The sequence below is a fragment of the Perca flavescens genome, chromosome 3 (genome assembly GCF_004354835.1).
Source record: "Perca flavescens isolate YP-PL-M2 chromosome 3, PFLA_1.0, whole genome shotgun sequence".
NCBI lineage: Eukaryota > Metazoa > Chordata > Actinopteri > Perciformes > Percidae > Perca > Perca flavescens.
The window spans coordinates 7007641-7027025 of NC_041333.1; the positions used below are offsets into that span (position 1 = coordinate 7007641).

The 19385-nt window shown below is 41.0% G+C and overlaps 1 long non-coding RNA gene across 1 annotated transcript; it reads left to right on the plus strand.

The window, feature by feature from the left end:
* Positions 1-2192: 2192 nt before the first annotated feature.
* On the plus strand, positions 2193-9856 carry LOC114553340 (uncharacterized). The gene is made up of 4 exons (XR_003692293.1): positions 2193-2244; positions 2606-2759; positions 9445-9598; positions 9767-9856. It is a non-coding gene; the product is annotated as an uncharacterized LOC114553340 (long non-coding RNA).
* Positions 9857-19385: the final 9529 nt, after the last annotated feature.

A 19385-nucleotide genomic window follows, 5' to 3' on the forward strand; every position in this document is an offset into this window, starting at 1 on the left:
GTTTGTAATGCCATCGACAATGCATAAGCCTGAGTAGTGTAGTACATTATTTATTTGCAATTGAGCATTAAATATTCGAATATTAAAAAAAAATGAATGGAATTTGAATGGTATTATAGAGGAAGATTGACAGCTCTAGGGACTGATTATTTGTTAGGTCTTCCTAAAAGAATTTGCGCTGAGCTACATAACACATTTCCTGCAAATACACATGTTTTTATAGGAGAATATTGTGAGAAACTACTGTAAAGCTGTTGAAGTGATAGAAACAGCCTTTACACATTATAAGATGCTCACTGGAAGCCAAATTGCATGTTTCCCACATAGAGACATGTTTACAAGAGATTCCGGTGAGAAACTAGCCTTTATACATTATAAGAAGCTCTCTGGAAGCCAAATTGCAAGTCTCCCACATAGAGACATGTCTACAAGAGATTCTGGAGAAAAACTACTGTAAAGTTCTTTAAGTGATAGAAACAGCCTTTACACATTGTTAGAAGCTCTCTGGAGGCCATATTGCAACAAAATCCTATGGAGGACTAAAAATGACAGAAGGAAAAATAAATAAATAAAAGTAGAAATGAATAAATAAATGCAGAAATATAGTGAAAATAAATACATTTTGGTAACATAAATGGTTATTTCTGTAGTTTTACATGTATTTATTTATGCATTTCTATATGTATTTATTTATGTATTTATACATTTATTTATATATTTATGTATTTATTTATTTCTACATTTATTTATTTCTGTATTTCCACATTTCTACATGTATTTATTTCTGTATTTCCACATTTCCACATTTCTTTTTCCCTGCGCCTGTATGCTAATTGAGTGGGGGGTGCCAACATCAGTCTGAAGAAGGATTGGTTAGCTGGGGGCCGTGTCGCTAACCAGACAGAAGCAAACGATCCATCAGTCGCTTTGATCTGTCTCTTGTAGCTAATGTGACTGTGGGGTCACTCTACAGTGGTGAGAGAGAGCAAGATATAGAGGAAGTTTATGTATGTTTATGTAAGTCATAATGGTAAATTATTGTGCTTGTGCTGGTTGCACAAAGTCCAGTCTGTCAGGAAATCGTGTACATAATTTTCCTTGTAGGAAAAGCAAGGTTTTTCGTTTTTGGGTGCGTTTTGTGCAGGTGAAGTGAGCAGACTTCACTGCCGCGTCTGTCACCACCTATGGTCACCACACACTCGGTCGTTTGTGGCGTTCATTTCACTCCGGAGAGTTATAGACCTGGAGATTTGTTGGAGTCTCGGATGGGATTTTGGAGTAAGGACCATGTGAGGCTGATTACCGACGCTGTTCCCTCGGTGCACTCGATGGAATCAATCCACCACCATCAAGGCTTTCACCTGAATCTGGAGCGGGCAAGACTGGAGGACCTTGCCTGGGTAAACCCTGACGAACTTCCGGCAAATTTGAGATTTGCTCTGCAAGTCAGTCTGGCGAAGATCCCATTCAAACCCATTTCCAATGTCCTCAAAATTGAGGCACCAATCACAACCGCTGAGGCGGGCTTTACACCAATCACAACAGCTGAGGCGGGCTTTACGCGACGAGGATAGCGCAGCGTCGGCTAGCAGCTTTTTGTTTACATTCAACATGACGGCTACCAAGCCGTGCTTCACGTGCTCGCGACCCGCAGGTCAGTGTGACATATGCCGATTTCATGCAGGTCAATACTACAATTAACTGACAACATAAGTTATACGAGTTACAGTTCTCTTCTCAAGGACGCACGCACACACGGACTCTGTCTCTTTTTCCTTTCTCTCAACTTCTCCGCCGTGTGTGTGTGCGTACCCGCTTGCAGTGTGAAGCGTGTGTCTGCGCTATTCTTGCACAGGGAACCTCGTGAATTAACCTGCAACATGTCAGCTGTTTGGAAATTCTTCACCGTGTGTGCAGAAGATAACAAGTTTGCAATATGCAACACCTGCAAGGAAAAAGTAGGGCGTGGAGGGACGACACCAAAAACCAGAATCACATTTTTTTTAGTTGGATATTGGATGTGAAAAGCGTCACCCGGACCGTTGGTCTGATTGGTTGAAGGACTATCCAATTGCCCAGAGGCATTTGAGTGGCATCCGTTGGTGACGCCCCTTTGGAAATGAACGGTCAATGAAGCTTTACCAGACCCACTCTCAGTTCCAACTGAGAAGGGTCTGGTGTCAGCCAGGCTATGGAGGACCAACTTGCAGAAATTCCATGCACCGAAAAAGAGCTCTTAGCAGAGTTAGTCTTACTTTTAATTCTTTTAACTCTTAATTTGGCTGATTTTGTAATGTTTTAGTCTAATAATTTCAGAATAAAGAAGTGATTTGAGCGTGTATGTATTGGGCAATCCACCATCTAGCTAACTAGTAACATACATGTTGTATCCCAGTAGGCTACTCTCTGGTAATTTATAGGTATATTAATATATTAATCAATATGCTGAAATCCCCTAGATTTTGCCACTAGAGGTTTTGACACGTCAGAGCTGCTTTGGTTTTATTTCTCTTTTTTTATTATTATTATTATTATTACTGATCCAGTTGGTAACTAAGCTTGTATCCTATTTTTGTGAGTGATTTTGAACCTCCGTATTTTTCAGATTTTGGCAGAGAGTGCAGCCAGTAATGAAGGGATAGATGCACCTAGCACTGTAGATTTTGAAGAGACATAGGGCTTCTCTCTACAGGATCCTGGACCATTAGTGCTTCATCGTGGGTCACAGTGCAACATCAGATGTCTGCAATGCTCATCAGGTAGTGTAACTTGTATCTATCATTAGCTGTATATGACACATAAACATTTACACAGGCATGAAAATGGGTCAGGGGTGAAAATGGTGAGAAGGATATAACCCCTCTAGGGTGGTCTGGGGGCATGCTCCCCTGGAAGAAAATTTTAAATATTCCATATTTTAAAGCATCAATCTGATGCATTTTGAGATGCATTTTTTGCCAACCAACAGTGTAATATTTCAATATGCACTTATTAAAGTTAATTTGACTGGCAAAAGAGTTAAAGTCCTTCTGACATTACACAATAATAAAAGTCATAATTTTTAAAAACTAAAAAAGAAAAAAAAGATACATTTTTACTTCTTCCAACCATATGTTAAATAAACAGTCAATGTGGATTTACATATTGCCATAATATCATAATCCTACAATGAATCATTGTGAAAACTAAACTTTACTAGTTTGGCCAAGTCGTCATCAAAAAAGCGAATTTATATATTAGTTGTCATGTACATTTATTAAAAATGTTTCATATAGCTAGACGTCTAAACTCTGTTATGTTTAAATAACTGCCATGCTGATTCCCAACAGACAGCTTTGTCAAGGCAGTTTGGGCTTCAGATAGCTTTTAAACAGTGGCCATCGTTAATGACAAATCATGTTCTGCTATGAACGTGCACACACGTATTGTTTGTATCACGGTCGGTCAGTAAAGGAACAACGGTAGTGGCCATAGACATAATATAGAATAGACGCCGCATCAAACGCTACTGCCTACTGCCGCTGACGAGCCGTGTGGCCGCCATCTTGGACCGGTCACCCACTCCACTCAGTATAATCTGTTTGGCAGGTGCAACGAGTTGTCAGCGCATTTAAATAATCATACCTCAATGAATACCGAATTGATTTTCACGCGGGTTTTTTTTTTGCTGCAAAGATCATACACGTAGCTATGATACAAGACACATGGTTCGGCGTATTTTAATATTCATAGTGAACATAACTAATATAATATTCTGATATATGATATAAGGTGACCAGACGTCCAAGATCAAAACGGGGAACATAATCCCCGAAAAGGAAGAAAGACAGGGAGATTTCCAGTTTGACTATCTGACTGAAAAACCTAATGTTGTGTCTTCAAAAACAAAACAGGGACAGAGGTGTTTTTTTCTGTATTTAGCCAGGAACAGGCAACCAAAAACGGGGACTGTCCCCTGAAATGATATGTGATGTAGGATATGATAGGTATTTTGCAAATCACACACTATAAATATGATAGAAAAGCAGAAACAGATACTGGCAGTAAAGTCAGATATTTTAATAAGTTTAAGAAACAATATTTGATTATATTAGAGTTCACTTGAAGGTTTTAATATTTGTCTCTCTCTGTCACACACACACACACGGGTTGCACGATATTGACAAAATGTGATATTGTGATAGCGATTATGAATATTGTGATATCCATATGAATTAAGATATTTGACAGTTTTTATTCAAACTGCACGAAACTCTCTTGAAAAGTCTGCAAACTTAATTTATGTGGCAATTTTTAAAACACCGTTACAAAGTGCTTTACAGAACCCAGAGGGAAAGAGTGTGTGTGAAGTTTATCTGACAAAAGACTATCAGAGAAATAATGTACAGATAAACTTCACTATACACAATCTCGAAAACCCAGTGTGAGGCAACGGAGAGCAAAATTTGGATTCCTGGAGACACACACACCATGAGGCTAGAGTTCATGAAACACAAACAAACAGACCTGCCAACACTTACAGCAGTATACACATATAATGTATGTATAGTGTTTCCAGGCGGTTGTAAGTCACTGCCAGTGCTTTCAGTTTCAGTGTTAATGTCAGACTGATGACAGATACGACTTACTACTATATGTGTAGAGTAAGGTTACGGTACAGATATAAAGCTTAGAATTAGTTCTGGGATGACAGAATTTAAGTCTTGAATTGTCGTGGAACTTTATCTGTTCTCACACACACACACACACACACACACACACACACACACATTTTAACCATTTATTTATGTCCACAAGAAGAAAAATGGTACAGGGACAAAAATAATACAGATGCAGTACAATACATACACAAACTTATGGACCAGTGACACACAGCAGGTCTTCACAATATCACTTATAAGCACATTAACAGTTCTTAAGGGTAAAAGTAGCACAATACTCAGTTCTTAAGGGTAAAGGTAAAAGTAGCACAATACTCAGTTCTTAAGGGTAGAAGTAGCAACATCTCCGCCATATGTGGATATAGCACCGTACTTTGCAAACCATTATAGACTTAGTTCACTGGACCAATAACTATATAGTGTTGTAGGCTACTGTACATTCATGACAACAGGGAGAGGACACCTTAATGGTTTTTGACCTTATATTTTGCTGGGGGGATTAACAGATGAATATACTCTGTTCCATTCACTACAGTGTGCATGGAATTTATCACTTAATTATCTTTATAGTTTCTAGATTTTAGAGTCCAATTTCTTCAGTGTCTTTATTTTCTATGTCCATACGAGGGAGTAAGGCATATAGGCCTAATATGTAGAGAAGGAAACTCGTCTGCTATAAAAAATTAAAAATTAAAAAATTCAAGGCTTTTAATAGCGGACAGATTATATAGTCTAAAAATATACATTTATGAACTACTGCTCTTAACTGAAACCATTCAATGAGTCATTGTCATTTGCAAAAACAAACAGTTGTACACTTTGCATTAAAAGCGAGCAGTGGAAGTTAATATAACTTAGGAAATTTATATTTTAGCCCATGAGAGAGAGGGAGGAACAGAATGAAAGAGATATTTACCCATCATATTCTAGTGTTGTAGAACATTGATCTTCATGGTAAATTTCCTGAGTAACATTATCTTATGCTTACTTTTAAGGCAAAGAGTACAACTGTTAATTTGTGTAAATGATGAGTAGCCTAATCCTTGAATGGTCTGATTAGGACGGTTTCAGTTCAGAGCAGTGGGCAGTTAATGTATATGTTGAGGCTACTTACGTATTCAGTCGTTCCGTGATCGTCTGCCTCGCTTTCTCTCGCTGTTTTATTACAGCGGCCGTGTTTCTTTTCTTTTTATACAAATAATGTGTTTCACGTCATCATACTTCCACAAGAAGCTGCTGCTCACTCTGTATAAAGTATGAACAATGCGTATTCTCCATTTCGGCATCAGTAAATCTGTGATCGACCTCGCGGTCTTTTGAGGAAAGCCGTGCACGCGCATCTATCTGAATTACTTCATCCTGGCTGGACCTAGTCTCTCTTCCTCAGCCTGGCTCGGCCTTCGTGAAACGCACCAAGCCAGGATGCACAGATTAGACTAGGTCAAAGCCTTGCTTTATCAGTTATCCTGGATTTATATATTCTGCTTTTGTGAAACAGACCCTTGGTGCAAGAAAGTACTAGAGTTACTACTGCAGTGCTGGAACATGGACACACACACACACACACACACGCACACACACGCACACGCACGCACACGCACGCATGCACGCACACACACACACGGCAGTAAATCCTTCTCTCCTCAAAGCCACTTCCCACTTCTTCCTCACATCTTTGTTCTTGGGAAACCTTCAAAATGAAACAAAGAAGATTTAGGAGAGTCTACACAGAAACATTTCAAAAGGAGGTCAAGCTTATTTTCTTCCTTCACATTTCTTAGAACCTTTCTTCAACAAAACTCCTATTTTGAAAGTTGCTTACTTTGTGAATAATCTTGTTTTGCAAACCAACAGATGTTCTGTTGCCTTTATTTTAAGTAAGTGGGGTGGGTATGAGACATGAATTCGGGGTGAATTACATGTGAATAATACACAGTGTTGGGCAAGCTGCTTGGAAATTGTAGTGAGCTGAGCTACCAGTTACTCTGCCATGAATAAAGCTTCACTACACAGAAGTTACCACCCAGTCACATGTAGCAAGCTAAATAACCCAAACACAGCAGTAGGCTGGTTCACTACATAGGAAGCTACTTTAAGTTGTGCTAATTTCACATGACAAGAAAAGTGTAGCTTATGTGGCCAAGATACTTGATAAATAAAGGAGTTAAGCTACTGAAAAGTTACTTGATTCAGGAAATAGTGAAGCTACCACCAAAATACTAAGTTACTAGCTAAGCTACAAGTAGGGACTGCCCAACACTGATAATACAGTCACGACACTGAAGTTGGCATCCGATTCGCAGCTTCCGATTCGGCAGTTAAGGGGAAATTTAAGGGGAATTTAAAACTGTCCGATTCAGCAGGGAAACACAATTTAGATTTAGAATAAAGGTAGATTACACCGTTTTTTTCATATGTAGACCAGGTCCAGATCCAAAACTACAATAAATAGACTTGTCAAATCTGGACTACATTATCCCAGAGAGTGTAAGGAGTCTTAAAGAGCAATGAGCAGGTTGAATTCATAACTGAATTAATACTTAAAGGTGCAATATGTAATATTGTATGTAATACTGGCAGCTAGCGGTTAAAATAGTTACTGCACTACCAATTCAAAATACTGGAGAGTCGTCTCCCCCGCCCCCTCCTGCCCAGACTCGAAGTTCACGGGGGTTGCCAGGCTGAGACCGCAGCATTCACAACAACGTTGCTAGACGCTTTTCTCACATAGCCAAACATTACTCCACAGCACAGCGGAGTAGCTAACGGTAGATGCTGGCTATATTGACAGTCATAATAGCCCGTGCTCACGCGGAGCTCTGTAACCAACTGACAGACACACTTTTTCGGCTTAAAATTACAGTATGAACCGCTAAAAACACAACAACCTCACTGTCCTCTCCACACGCCAGTCAGGCACACTTCCTCGGCTTAGAATTACAATACGAAACGCTAAAAATACCACTACCTTGCCGACAGAACACATTTCATTGGCTTAGAATTACGGCAACAATCGCTAAACACACTGCAAACTCACAGTCCTCTCTTTCCGATTTACAGCCCCCCTCTCGTGGCTTAAAATAACTCACCGTTGTCGGCTCCAGCTGCTGAACTACACGTTGTAAAGAGCCATGGGCTTCATGCCTGGTTCTCCCGGTAACGTTAGCAGGGTTAGCATGGCGGTGTTAGCCAGGACCAGTCGGGATCACTTTACTGGCTGTCTCAATTGTTTTTGCGAGTAACCAACTCGGGTACTCTAGCTATATAATTCAATGTGAGTACACAAATGTTGCCTGTACTACCGTCACAGCTGTAGTGCGCTGGGTTTACGTTTTTACAGGTATATCTGGCAACCCGGCCTGCCTGTCGAACTGGGCCGTTGATAACAACACACAGATCAAAACATAAACAGAAATTCCGTCACGGAATGTAAATTTCAAAAAGAAAAAATACTGACATTAGCATTTTTGTCAGAAAATCTAGTATTTCAGTTTAACATGTTTCCTTAATATCTGATGAGGCATTGGTGTCATTTTTGGATTTATTACAGTACAAATATTACATATTGGACCTTTAATGTTGTCTGAAGAGGTCTTTTAAAAACACATAAGTAGAAATTGCTATGTTACACAAACCGTAAAGCAGAAATTTTGATGAAAGGGTGCCCATTTTTAAGCTAGGCTCTGAAATAGACTTTCCCGCTAGCAACACGTCATATAAAACAATAGGTTGTGCTCCTGCTCCGCTTCTCACTCAGTGGTGAGAGAGGGCGAGATATAGATAAAGTTTTAGTCATAATGGTAAATTATTGTGTTTGGGCTGGTTGCACAAAGTCCAGTCTGTCACGAAATCGTGTACATAATTTTCCTTTTAGGAAAAGCAAGGTTTTTCGTTTTTGGGTGCGTTTTGTGCAGGTGAAGAGAGCAGACTTCACTGCCGCGTCTGTCACCACACACTCGGTCATTTGAGAGTTAGTTATAGACCTGGAGATTTGTTGGAGTCTCGGATGAGATTTCGGAGCAAGGACCATGTGAGGCTGATTACCGATGCTGTTTCCTCGGTGCACTCGATGGAATCAAGTCCACCACCATCAAAGCTTTCACCTGAATCTGGTGCGATTTCGTAATATTTTAGTCTAATAATTTCAGAATAAAGAAGTGATTTGAGCGTGTATGTATTGGGCAGTCCACCATCTAGCTAGCTAACTAGTAACATACATGTTAGCTTGGCTATGTATTAGCAAACATTTGGTAGCTGATGATTTGATGACAGGAGTAGCTAGCTAAAATTGCGTCTGAAACCATTCCCTCATCCGGATTAAAAATGCGCTGAATGCAAGTTCCTAGCATCGGGGCTTCAGTATACAGAGAGAGAGAGAGAGAGAGCGCGCTTTAGAACAGTTTTTCGTAACTGTCTGCCTTGACATCGATGCAGTTTGCATTAACCTAGCTATGAGCTGTTGGCAGCTGGCTAGCCCAAACACCCCCATTTCCCCGCATTTTATTAAGCTAGCTATGAGCTGTTGGCAGGCAGCTAGCTAGCACAATACTCCAGTTTCCCCTGCATTTCAATTCAGACCATTCTCTTACCCGATTTTGTATCCCAGTAGGCTACTCTCTGGTAATTTACAAAGTCCAAATTAATATATTAAGCAAATGCTGAAATCTCCAAATAATAAGAGCTGCTTTGGTTTTATTTCTATTTTTTTATTATTACTGATCCAGTTGGTAACTAAGCTTGTATCCTATTTTTGTGAGTGATTTTGAACCTCCGTGTTTTTCAGATTTTGGCAGAGAGTGCAGCCAGTAATGAAGGGATAGATGCACCTAGCACTGTAGATTTTGAAGAGACAGAGGGCTTCTCTCTACAGGATCCTGGACCATTAGTGCTTCATCGTGGGTCACAGTGCAACATCAAATGTCTGCAACGCTCATCAGGTAGTGTAACTTGTATCTATCATTAGCTGTATATGACACATAAACATTTACAAATTACTTCTAATGGTAGGAAGAACACATTTCATACTGGACTGTATTAGGTTGTGCATGCGTTGTGACCACTGACTATGTGATGTTGTGCAACTCTTTTTTTTTTTCGCCTAGCAGTTGTCCTTGGACTAAGGTGGCCCCTAAATCATGGCTGCAGCCGTCGCCGTGGTCCTGCTACACCCTGCTATGCTGTGCAGTTTCCTTCTACGTCCTGTAACGCCATGCTACGCCATGAACTACTACAACTACTATTTATAGTCGTAGTTAGGGCTGAACGATTTTTGAAAATAATCTAATTGCGATTTTTTCCCCAAATATTGCGATTGCGATTCGATATCGATTAATATTTTTAATATTTTAAGCTCTTTGTCTTCTGTATTATTCAACAAAGACAAACAATAAATCATTGTATAGTATGAACAACACACAATTACACACTAGACAGTTAAATAAGTAAAAACACATACATATATATATATATATATATATATATATATATATACATATACATATATATACACACAATCACATACATACACACACATATATATATACACATACATATATACACATATATATATATATATATATATATATATATATATATATATACATACATATATATACATATATATATATATACATATATATATATATATATATATATTTATATATACACATACATACACATATATATATATATATATGTGTGTATATATATATATATATGTATATGTGTATATATATATATATATATTGATAGGTTGGATATTTCTGCCTATATATGTTTCAAGTGTATTTTATGTGTTGTATGTAGGGTACTACACAAGAAGGTTAGTCTGGGGACAACCTTCTCCCACAGGAATGTGTGAATCTATTATGAGTTTGGGCACAACTTTCACATAGAGGAATTGGAGCCAGGAATGTGAGAATCTATTAGGAGCACGTGCCATAAAAGGTGTAGTTTAAGAAGTAAACTGTTCCAACTGAAATAGATGTCTCATGCTGTGTAAGCACAAAAAGTGTTTAAAAGGTATTCATTCTGATGTACATGTGGTTCATCCTTGGGCAGACGTGTCTGTATGCTCATGGTTGTTCCAGTGTCATGAAAGTTTGTTCACTGTTTGAATAAAGCTGCACTTGATTTGTAATCCTCGGACTGGTCGTCATCTTTGAGGTCTCCCAACATCATTTCTGAATCATCACCCGATATCATTTGGCGTCACTGAACATGTGCAGATTCAGCGAAAGGTAAATAAATATGTGGTGAGTAAATATTTATTCCTGTTGAATGAAATTTGCTCCCTTTTGTTGTATATCTGTTAAAGAACCGGGTGTGGGAATTGAAATGTGGGGGACATGATTTGGCTGTGGAATTATTAATTGGGTTACACTAAAATTAATGAGTGAAATTCTAAAATGTTTAAATGGTGTTTGAAGTGTTGGAGCTGTGGCCATAATCAAATCTAACCTGTGACAAAGTGTTGGCCAACACGATTAGATAGATTGTGAGTGAGGTTATTTGAAGATTCGGGTCGCTTTTAGCTGACAGTGATAAGACCAACGTATGGTGAAGCGTTGAGGGACAGAAACGTATCTGTTATTTTCTTGTGATTGTAATAGGGGTTGGACTCTTTTCTTCTCCGGAGTTGCCCAGGGTGTGAGGCGCCGGGCGGGTGTGGGGATACTCACAAGCCCCCGGCTGAGCGCCGCTGTGTTGGAGTTTACCCCGGTGGACGAGAGGGTCGCCTCCCTACGCCTGCGGGTTGTGGGGGGGAAAACTCTGACTGTTGTTTGTGCATATGCACCAAACAGGAGTTCGGAGTATACGGCCTTCTTGGAGACCTTGACTGGAGTCCTGCATGGGGCTCCAGTGGGGGACTCCATTGTTCTGCTGGGGGACTTCAACGCACACGTGGGCAATGATGGAGACACCTGGAGGCGTGATTGGGAGGAACGGCCTCCTGATCTAAACCAGAGTGGTTGTTTGTTGTTGGACTTCTGTGCTAGTCATGGATTGTCTATAACGAACACCATGTTCGAACATAGGGATGCTCATAAGTGTACCTGGTACCAGAGCACCCTAGGCCGAAGGTCAATGATCGATTTCATAATCGTTTCATCTGATCTGAGGCCGTATGTTTTGGACACTCGGGTGAAGAGAGGGGCAGAGCTGTCAACCGATCACCATCTGGTGGTGAGTTGGGTCAGGGGGTGGGGAAGACTCTGGACAGACCTGGTAAGCCCAAACGTGTAGTGCGGGTAAATTGGGAACGTCTGGAGGAGGCCCCTGTCCGACAGACTTTCAACTCACACCTCCGGCGGAGCTTTTCGTGCATCCCTGTGGAGGCTGGGGGCATTGAACCCGAGTGGACAATGTTCAAAGTTTCCATTGCTGAAGCTGCGGCGAGGAGCTGTGGTCTTAGGGTCTTAGGTGCCTCAAGGGGCGGTAACCCACGAACACCGTGGTGGACACCGGTGGTCAGGGAAGCCGTCCGACTGAAGAAGGAGTCTTTCCGGGATATGTTAGCCCGGAGGACTCCGGAGGCAGTTGCAGGGTACCGAAGGGCCCGAAGGGCTGCAGCCTCTGCCGTGAAAGAGGCAAAGCAGCGGGTGTGGGAGAAGTTTGGAGAAGACATGGAGAAGGACTTTCGGTCGGCACCAAAGTGCTTCTGGAAAACTGTTCGCCACCTCAGGAGGGGGCGGGGAACCATCCAAGCTGTGTACAGTAAGGATGGGACACTGTTGACCTCAACTAAGGAGGTAATAGGGCGGTGGAAGGAGCACTTTGAGGAACTCCTGAATCCGACTAATACGCCCTCTATGTTAGAGGCAGAGCTGGAGGATAACGGGGGATTGTCGTCGATTTCCCAGGCGGAAGTCACTGATGTAGTCAAACAACTACACAGTGGCAAAGCCCCGGGGATTGATGAGATCCGTCCAGAAATGCTCAAGGCTCTGGGTGTGGAGGGGCTGTCCTGGTTGACACGCCTCTTCAACATTGCGTGGAAGTCTGGGACGGTGCCAAAGGGTGGCAGACTGGGGTGGTGGTTCCCCTTTAAAAAGGGGGGACCAGAAGGTGTGTGCCAATTATAGGGGTATCACACTTCTCAGCCTCCCTGGTAAAGTCTATTCCAAGGTGCTGGAAAGGAGGGTTCGGCCGATAGTCGAACCTCGGGTTGAGGAGGAACAATGCGGATTCCGTCCTGGTCGTGGAACAACGGACCAGCTCTTCACTCGCAAGGATCCTGGAGGGAGCCTGGGAGTATGCCCAACCGGTCTACATGTGTTTTGTGGATTTGGAGAAGGCGTATGACCCGGGTCCCCGGGAGATACTGTGGGAGGTGCTGCGGGAGTATGGGGTGAGGGGTCTCTACTCAGGGCCATCCAATCTCTGTATGACCAAAGTGAGAGCTGTGTCCGGGTTCTCGGTAGTAAGTCGGACTCATTTCAGGTGAGGGTTGGCCTCCGCCAGGGCTGCGCTTTGTCACCAATCCTGTTTGTAATATTTATGGACAGGATATCGAGGCGTAGTCGGGGTGGGGAGGGGTTGCAGTTTGGTGGGCTGGGGATCTCATCGCTGCTCTTTGCAGATGATGTGGTCCTGATGGCATCATCGGCCTGCGACCTTCAGCACTCACTGGATCGGTTCGCAACCGAGTGTGAAGCGGTTGGGATGAGGATCAGCACCTCTAAATCGGAGGCCATGGTTCTCAGCAGGAAACCGATGGAATGCCTTCTCCAGGTAGGGAATGAGTCCTTACCCCAAGTGAAGGAGTTCAAGTACCTTGGGGTTTTGTTCGCGAGTGAGGGACAATGGAGCGGGAGATTGGTCGGAGATCGGGCGCAGCGGGTGCGGTATTGCATTCAATCTATCGCACCGTTGTGACGAAAAGAGAGCTGAGCCAGAAGGCAAAGCTCTCGATCTACCGGTCAGTTTTCGTTCCTACCCTCACCTATGGTCATGAAGGCTGGGTCATGACCGAAAGAACGAGATCCAGGGTACAAGCGGCGAAATGGGTTTCCTCAGGAGGGTGGCTGGCGTCTCCCTTAGAGATAGGGTGAGAAGCTCAGTCATCCGTGAGGAGCTCGGAGAGAGCCGCTGCTCTTTGCGTCGAAAGGAGCCAGTTGAGGTGGTTCGGGCATCTGGTAAGGATGCCCCCTGGGCGCCTCCCTAGGGAGGTGTTCAGGCACGCCCAGCTGGGAGGAGGCCTCGGGAAGACCCAGGACTAGGTGGAGGGATTATATCTCCAACCTGGCCTGGGAACGCCTCGGGATCCCCCAGTCGGAGCTGGTTAATGTTGCTCGGGAAAGGGAAGTTTGGGGTCCCCTGCTGGAGCTGCTCCCCCCGCGACCCGACACCGGATAAGCGGACGAAGATGGATGGATGGATGGATGTAATAGGGATGAAAGAAGCCCTGGTGTGCTAGTGGCCCAAATATTACCGATGTCCCATGGTGGGTGACATTGATTAATGCATGATTTTGGTGCGGACTTCTCTGTGTGATTGGTGCTTCGTTTTGGATGAGGTTCAGTACACAGAGTCGGAATGAATGTGATGACTGATTGTGACGCATAAGGCGTAAGTGGAGTTTTGACTGGTTCAAACCTAGTTATTTTGGAGTGCCCTGTAGACAGTTGGAGACGAAGACAGGGGGAGTTCGGGTGCATGTTTAGCTTAGTTACACAGGAGTAAAAGAGGAAGTGAGGAGTTGATTTTGATTAGGGACATAGCCGGTAAACAATTCAAAACTGACCATTATCCACTCTAGTTTCGGATCAAGAGCTGCGTATTTGATGTGTTTCTGTCTTGTTTTGCTTTACGTGTTTTTGTCCTGGTTTGCTTTATATGTTTTGTGTATCTGCAATTTAAAAATGGGTCAAAATCATAGTAAATTATCTTGTCAAGCGTTAACATTAAAAATAAATAAAAATGAATAAAGGAAATAAGAGGAAATAAAGGAAATAAGGGTTAGGTCGTTGTTAATGGGGAATTAAAGCCCCCAAGGAGGCGATTTTTAGAATGGGCCGCTAAATCCTGGGAAGTCACTAGGTGAATTTTTGGGTCCGCTCCAGGAACTGAGAGGTTCCAGGACGCTGGGAGTTTGTAGAATAAAATTCAATGGTAAGTTACCAATCGATTCATAGGTTGACAAATTTAGGTCCAAAGTAACCTCTCATTGAAATCTACACCTCAAAGGTAGCAAAAATTTAGGAAAAAGTGATAAAAGGAAACTGTAGAAATGCATGCTTCTAGGAACAGAATGAATTAATTAATTAAGAGAATTTAGTGTTTCAAGCTGGAATGATGTCGACTTTGTGTGTGTGGTAATGTCATTGCAGCCTGCACTGAGAAAGACTTCATTTTAAGGCTTGGACTTGAGCGCAGCTCAAATAAAGTGTTCTGTTTGTAAATGTGGTGGTTGCTCGACTATGAAACTATGTGATTGAGATCTATTGAATGTCTAAATTAAAGTTATGTTGACAGATTAAAAAAAAAAAAAAAAAAAAAAAAAAAGAAAAAGACAAATGTCATAAAACACCTAGAGAAATGGTATAAGAATATAAGCATCAGAAAAATTAGGAGGAAAAGTTAAGGATAAAAGTAGGATAAACAAGGCTCAGACCTGAGAGGAGAAAATAAAAAATAAAATAAAAAGGGAAGAAAAGAAAAAGAGATTAACAGCTGGCATGTGTGATTTGTGTCTGGAACCTTGATACTAGTGACTGATCATCCTGGAAGAAACCATTTCAGCCTCTACCTCCATTGACAATTAGAGACGAGAGGACTAAGATGTTGGGTTCCAGAACATCACCTTGGCCATCCAACAGAGTTTGACCACTTGTTTTGAGTAGTGAGGATGATTAAAATGATTTTACTTTGAATAAAATGATTCTAAATTTGATCATTGTATAGGGTTCTGAATTTGCTATGGTTCCCCACTGTCACATATGGTCACGTCGTTGTGCCAAAGAAATGGGTGACATTTGTGAAGGTGGGAAACAGAACAAATAAATCTGATTTCTGTGAAGACACAGAGTGACTTAATCCAATTCTGATGAAACAGCAGATTGACCTGGTTTGGAGGTTATTTTTATGAAAACTAAGAATGGTGATGTTGCTGTGAAACCATTGAGAATAAGTATGAATAAGATTTAAGTTTAAGAAGAATTACATAATTTAACAGCTTTATCGACTAGAGAGAGCTAAATGTAGCTGACTTTTGAGTTAGGATAATGCGGTTCCTATTAATTACTTTTGTGTGTACAGAGATCATACTGAAGTATTTGGGATGCAATCTAAGTAGGGTAAACATTTAGATGAAGAATAGTACAACTGCTATACCACAAGCACTAAAACTTAGATACAAAAAGGACAAATTATGTAATTTTCAGGAATGACTCATTTTGATTTAAAAAAAACTAAACAGACAGTACTAGAGTTTTGTCAAATGCTTTCCGAGGTTATTGTGATCTGACATATCATTGTTAAAGACAAATTAAGGATTGTGTAAAACAAAATTGGGTTTTAGTTAGTATATAGGCTTACAAGTCCAGTTGAAATGATTAACTGCTTAATTACTTAGTTGGTTGACTTTTCTGCATTGTTACTTTTGATACTTTAAGTACATATTTTTTATGATGTTTTTTATTATTTTTACTTAGGTGATATTTTTGTGCAACGTTTTGATTCAATGTCATAGGTTAAAACGTAGAAAGAGAATCAAGAAAACTAAAATGCAAATGAGTAAAGCACAAATAATGCTTCTGGAGGAGTTGTGTTTTGTGTTTATTCAGGGCCTCGATGTGTCAGAGCAGGCCGTCTCACTTCCCCAAGCTGCAGGACCAGTAAAAAGCTGAACCGGGATCACGAATCCTGGGCTCAGTATACTATTCCATTCAGTGGGCAACATGGGCCCCCTCCATCAGACACCAGCACCAGAAACACATCTGGTGTTACAGAACGAGCTGAGAGGGAGAGGCAGCAGACTTTCAACTGCCCATGGTGGAAATGGACACCCAGATGGTTTTCGAGGTATGATCAGCGACTGACATTAAGGAAGTAATGTCACTCATGTTCGAAAAGTACTTTGGTGAAATATTCAACAGATGAACTGGAGTTGCAGTTCAGTACAGAGACTGAAAAGCAAGAATGTGACAATGCAAGAGGCCAGGGTGGAGATGACCCTGAGGTCTCCGTCCGTATCAATAGACTCTGTCTAAAGGAAGAACAGATGAACAGCCTGCAGACGGACTGAGAAACGGAGGGGGGGGAGTGAGAGACTGGATTTTGCTCTGACCCAGCGACGCTGAGGAGGTACTGCACCGACAAGTACACATTTTGGAAACACACATACTCTAAAGAAGTAATTATTTTGAAATAAGGTTATTACATAGGTAAACACATAGGTAAACACACCTATATGAAGGGTTAAGAGATGTCTCGATATTAAGCAACTTGGTAGTGAAAAATGACATTTTGTCTGTACCTGGTGATATACATTCTGTCAAATTTGTATTGAATGTTCCTGCGACATTAGTGCTACATATGTTAAAGGGACATCCATTCATCACAACCAATTGGGTATCAAAATTAGTATATTTTGTAACATACATAGAGGTTTAGAAATCTGACGTGAAGGTCACTATTCTGCATAAGCTGAAAAGTGGTGTTACTGTAACTGTTAGAAGGTAATACAACTTACACTGACTCCAGAGCGGAGCTGTGCAATTCATTGAATTTTTAATAGTGATTACGATTTTGGCTTATTGAGTAAAAGAGGTAAAATCTGAAGAGTTTAAGATAATTTTCATATTTCAAAATGTTTACAATTTCAAGTAGTTGAAATGGTTATTTGAGTTGAATAATTGCAATATCGGTCCAAATTTGAAAGCATTGTGAAATTGGTATTGACTAAAATAGGCATGGGTTTATTTTAGATAGTATATTGGTGAGTGTCATGTTACTGCTAAGCATCTGTCTAGTTTATACAGTAACGTTAAACAGATGAGGTTTAAAGAGGGGGGGTGTTGGACATAAGGATGACATCACTCCACTCAATGACAAAAATGCAATGTATATTACTCCCTTTGAGAACAAATGCGACAAGGGCATTTTACATAAATAGTATTAATATTACTTGTATTGATTTCGGAGAAGTAAGAATGATAGTTGAATACGAGTCACCTACTGACGAGGTAATTGTAGGAAAGCCTCAAGTGTTAGTAGAATTAATTCCAACAACGGAGTTTTGAAACTCAATGTTAATCATGTGCATTTCCAATCAGCTCATCGACGGAGACACAGGTCTGCGTCTTCTTCATTGTATGATACTTCCACAACAAGTGATGATGAGAGTCCATGCGACAAGTGGATTAAAAGATGTGAATAAAAAATTCAATGTAAATGGGTTAAGAACATGTAGGAAATGATGGAGGAACTATGCTATCATGACAAAGAATAATGTGGTCGCCCCAAAGATTTGGCTGGCAGTATTTTAATAAGGGGATCGCAGAGGAATTTTGTCCTGGTAAAGAAACAGCCACCAGGTTTTCGCCTCTGCCATGATTAGCATTGTTAATGTTTCATGTAAGTGATGTATTGGGATAATCATCATTCAAAATGCATTCCAGGGGTTCATATTGTTGCACATCACATTGTAGTACTGTACCTCAACTAGGATAAAAAAAGGGAGGATTGATAGGTTGGATATTTCTGCCTATATATGTTTCAAGTGTATTTTATGTGTTGTATGTAGGGTACTACACAAGAAGGTTAGTCTGGGGACAACCTTCTCCCACAGGAATGTGTGAATCTATTATGAGTTTGGGCACAACTTTCACATAGAGGAATTGGAGCCAGGAATGTGAGAATCTATTAGGAGCACGTGCCATAAAAGGTGTAGTTTAAGAAGTAAACTGTTCCAACTGAAATAGATGTCTCATGCTGTGTAAGCACAAAAAGTGTTTAAAAGGTATTCATTCTGATGTACATGTGGTTCATCCTTGGGCAGACGTGTCTGTATGCTCATGGTTGTTCCAGTGTCATGAAAGTTTGTTCACTGTTTGAATAAAGCTGCACTTGATTTGTAATCCTCGGACTGGTCGTCATCTTTGAGGTCTCCCAACATCATTTCTGAATCATCACCCGATATCATATATATATATATATATATATATATATATATATATATATATATATATATATATATATATATATATATATATATATATATATATATATATATATACATACATACATACATACATACATACATACACACACAGATACATACATACACACACACACATATACATACATACACAGACACACACATACATACATACACACACACACACACAAATATACATACATACACACATTTTTTTACAGTGCACAGAGAGGAGCTGCCTCCAGCCCCTCCCCCTCGTGAAGTTGCGTGCCGACACCGTCAACACTGCACTAGCTCAGAGAGGCTATCGTTACGTTAGTTGCTGGTGGTCTTGCCGTGGGATTAACTGTACTAATAAAACCGTTGAAACCCCGCGGCCACGCTGCTGTGAAAGCTCCCCGAACCGTCATTTATCAGTCTGATTGATACCCCTCTCAGTGGCAGCTCCTCCACCCATATCTTTATCTTTCTAACGGAGCTAACCGCTAACCGGAGCTAACCGCTAATCATAGCTAGCTCGTTGCCAACCGAGCCTTCAGTTCTGCGTGCCTGTATCCATTAAC